At 38.2% G+C, this 3,721-nt stretch overlaps 1 pseudogene; it reads left to right on the forward strand.

Moving 5' to 3' along the window:
• The first annotated feature begins 705 nt into the window (after window positions 1-705).
• LOC126063691 (olfactory receptor 4C11-like) lies at window positions 706-1,488 on the forward strand (annotated as a pseudogene).
• Window positions 1,489-3,721: the final 2,233 nt, after the last annotated feature.

Raw genomic sequence — 3,721 nt, forward strand, 5'->3', positions numbered from 1 at the left:
CTCAGATTTTGTCAGAGAGCACAATTACCTGTGCTTTTTTTTAATCCCCCAAAATATATTGGTCCCACAAGGAAGATTTTGAGCCAGTGCTTGAGATTAAATTGTGGGCATCAACATTAAAAAAAAAAAAAAAAAATTCCCAAATGATAATGCTGTTGTTTCCAGCTGCCGTCAAGTTGCCCCTGACTTTTGTTGACCTCATGCAGAACATGGGATCACACCACTGTGATCCACTGGGTTTTTATTGAGTAATTTTCAGAAGTAGATCACAGGCTTTTCTTCTTACTCTTTTTTCGTTAATTTGGAAGGTCTGATGAGCCTTGTTTAGCATCGTTCTAACACACAAGCCTCACTGACAAATGGGTAGTGGCTGCCCCTATGGTGCATTGGCTGGAATGAACTGGGTCTCCCATACTGAAGGGGAGAATTCTACACTGAACCCCCACAGAATTAGAACTATAAAGTTGTAGTTCAGAGTCCAAGTCCACTGCTCTTGCCAAGTCACCACTTAAATACTTTTCTTTGCAGATAAACCATATCTCAGCTGCATTCTTTTTACATCAACTGTAACCATGGAGCTGAACAGCAGTGTGACTGAATTCATTCTGTTTTGGGTTAACACAGGATGTTCTGAAGAAGAAAATAGTGTTTGTGGTCTTCTTGTTTCTCCACCTTGCAACTCTGCTGGCGAACTTATTTATTGTGATGACCATCAGATACAGTCAGATGTTAGGGGGCCCCATGTACTTCTTCCTTTTCTACTTGTCCTTTGCTGATGCCTGCTACTCAACAACCACAGCTCCCAGGTTGATTATAGATGCTATATCTAAGAAGAAAATCATCTCCTAGAATGAGTGCATGACTCAGATTTTTGCCGCCCATTTTTTTGGGTGCATGGAGATCTTTGTGCTCATACTAATGTCCTTTGATTGTTATGTGGCCATTTGCAAACCCCTGCGATATACAACCGTCATGAGCCAGCGTGTCTGTGGTGCATTGTTGAATCTGGCTTGGGTGGGATCTTGCATCCATTCATTATTACAGGTTTTCTTGGTCTTGAAATTACCCTTCTGTGGCCCCAATGTTATTGACCACTGTTTCTGTGATGTACAGCCTTTGTTGAAACTTGCCTGCATGGATACTTATGTCATAAACCCACTCATGGTGTTTAATAGTGGGGCCATATGCATGGAGAGTTTCATAATCCTGATCATCTCCTATGTTTTCATCTTATGCTCTCTGAGTAACAAGAGTGCAGAAGGAAGAAAGAAAGCCCTCTCTACCTGCACCTTTCACATTACCGTTGTCCTCTTATTCTTTCTTCCATGTATATTCACATATACTTGCCCTCCAATCACTTTTCCAGTGGACAAGATGGTGGCTGTGTTTTACACTATGGGGACACCCTTGCTTAACCCTCTGATATACTCTCTGAGGAACAGAGGCATAAAAAATTCCATAAGAAAGTCGTGGTGCAACAAACGATGACTTGAGATGGCAAAGAATAGAAGATTTCAACTGTTAATTCTCTAAAAATTTAAATGAAATCAGATTGACAGAGAAGAGAAAATAGGGTTCTCTCCCAGAAATATGTTTGGGGACATTGTTGCATGAGCACAGACTCTGTTTTCTTTTTTTTGAACCAATGTCCCATAAAGTAACAGAACATAAAATACAGTAATATTTGTGAGAGCAAAAGCCCACTCCCCACTTATGCTCTCTGGGGTTGCTACCCTTGTTCTTTTGCAGTACGTAATCCAGATCCTGTTGTACACATAGCTTCACCTCACTCTTTTGTACATTATTATGGTTTGAGCTTCTCTTCTCTATGTTTTCCATCCGTGTTTAATAATTTATCCCTGATCTTTGACTGATTTATTTTGTTGACCAATAAGTTCTAGCACTACTGAATCTGCTTTTTCTCTTGTTCAAGAGACAATGGGGTGTGGTCACCACAAGAATCTCATAGGACCATAAATATTAGCTAATTAAGCCCCTATTTGACACTTTGCTCCTTTTTGTAACACCCTTAAAAAAAACAAAGCAACAACAACAAAAAACCTTTCAGCTGCCCCTGGACACCCACAGAGGGATAATTCATGACCTTATATTCAAATAAGGACAATTCTAGTTATAATAAATAGCAACTGTATTGAGCAATAATCTCTTCCAATGGACTTTAATATATTTTTGTTAATCATTATTCCTTCATAAAATTTAGTTTTATATATTTTTTTTTTTTTTTTGTAACTTCAGTCAATGAACCCTGCCTAAATCTTTTGGTTGGTGAATTAGTGACAATTCTATAAAATTGCAAGAGTTACATTATAACAGTGACGTAATTGATAAGATCACGTGTAATAATGTAGCATGTCACTGACGAGATCATATGCAATAATGTAAGACAACTGACATATGAAAAAAGAGCCAATGTTATAATAATTCAACCAAAGAGAGAAGATGTCCACGGAAATGAGACTCCCAGCTTGAATACATAGAATTATATCAAGGAGGTAAAACTTCTTATTAGGTATCAGGCACAGTCCTAGTGCAGGGGATGTGTTTCACTGATTAGTGGCCTGCCTGCCTGGTTGGTACAGCTCTGTGTGAAGAGGGATATTTCAGACTATGGCTGTTTTAGACCATAATCAATAATGCCCTTTGTTCAAATCCTAGCTTTATCAAGCAAATCTCGTATGGTAGTTGGGTTTCCTAAGGAGACTTACCTCCCTAGAGAGAAAGATAATGACCAAAGACCAAAATAAACATTTTGATGTTCTTGATATATCTATGCACATACATAACAGGTGATTATATATATATATGTGTGTGTGTGTGTGTGTATGTAAACACACACTTACATATCACAATGTGTCTATCATTTTTTCATACTGTGGGGGCTTTCATGTTGTTGTGATGCTGGAATCTATGCCACCACTATTTCAAAAGCCAGCAGGGTCACCCGTGACAGATAGGTTTCAGTGGAGCTTCAAGACTAAGACAGATTAAAAGGAAGGATCTGGCAGTCTATTTCTGAAAAAATTACCCAGAGGAAACCTTAAGAATAGCAGCAGAACATTGTCCAATGTAGTGTCAGAAGATGAGCCCCTCAGTTTGGAAGGTACTCAAAATACAACTGGGGAAGAGCAGCCTCCTCACAGTTGAGTAGAACTTAATGACATGGGTGGGGTAAAGCTTTCAGGACCTTCATTTTATGATGTGGCGTGACTCAAAATGAGAAGAAACAGCTTCAAATATCCATTAATAATCGGAAAGTAGAATATATTACAAGTGAATCTAGACAAACTGGAAGCCATCCAAAATGAAATAGAACATATAAGGATTGATATCATTGGCATTATTTAGCTGAAATAGACTTGTTTTGGCCATTTTTAATCAGACAATCATATGGTCTACACTGCCGGGAATGATAAATTAAAAAGGAATGGTGGCACAGTCCTCATCAAAAAGAACATTTTAAGATCTATCTTGAAGTAAAATGCTATGAGTGTTAGGTGATAATATCCATGTGGCTACAAGGAAGACCAGTTAATACGACTATTTTTCAAATTGACATACAGAGTGCTAAGGCCGAAGATGAGGAAATTGAAGATTTTTACCAACTTCTACAGTCTGAAATTGATCAAACATGCTATCAAGATGCATTGGTAATTACTAGTGACTGGAAGGGAAAGGTGAAAATGAAGAATAATTGGTAGTT

The sequence above is a fragment of the Elephas maximus genome, chromosome 20 (genome assembly GCF_024166365.1).
Source record: "Elephas maximus indicus isolate mEleMax1 chromosome 20, mEleMax1 primary haplotype, whole genome shotgun sequence".
Lineage (NCBI taxonomy): Eukaryota > Metazoa > Chordata > Mammalia > Proboscidea > Elephantidae > Elephas > Elephas maximus.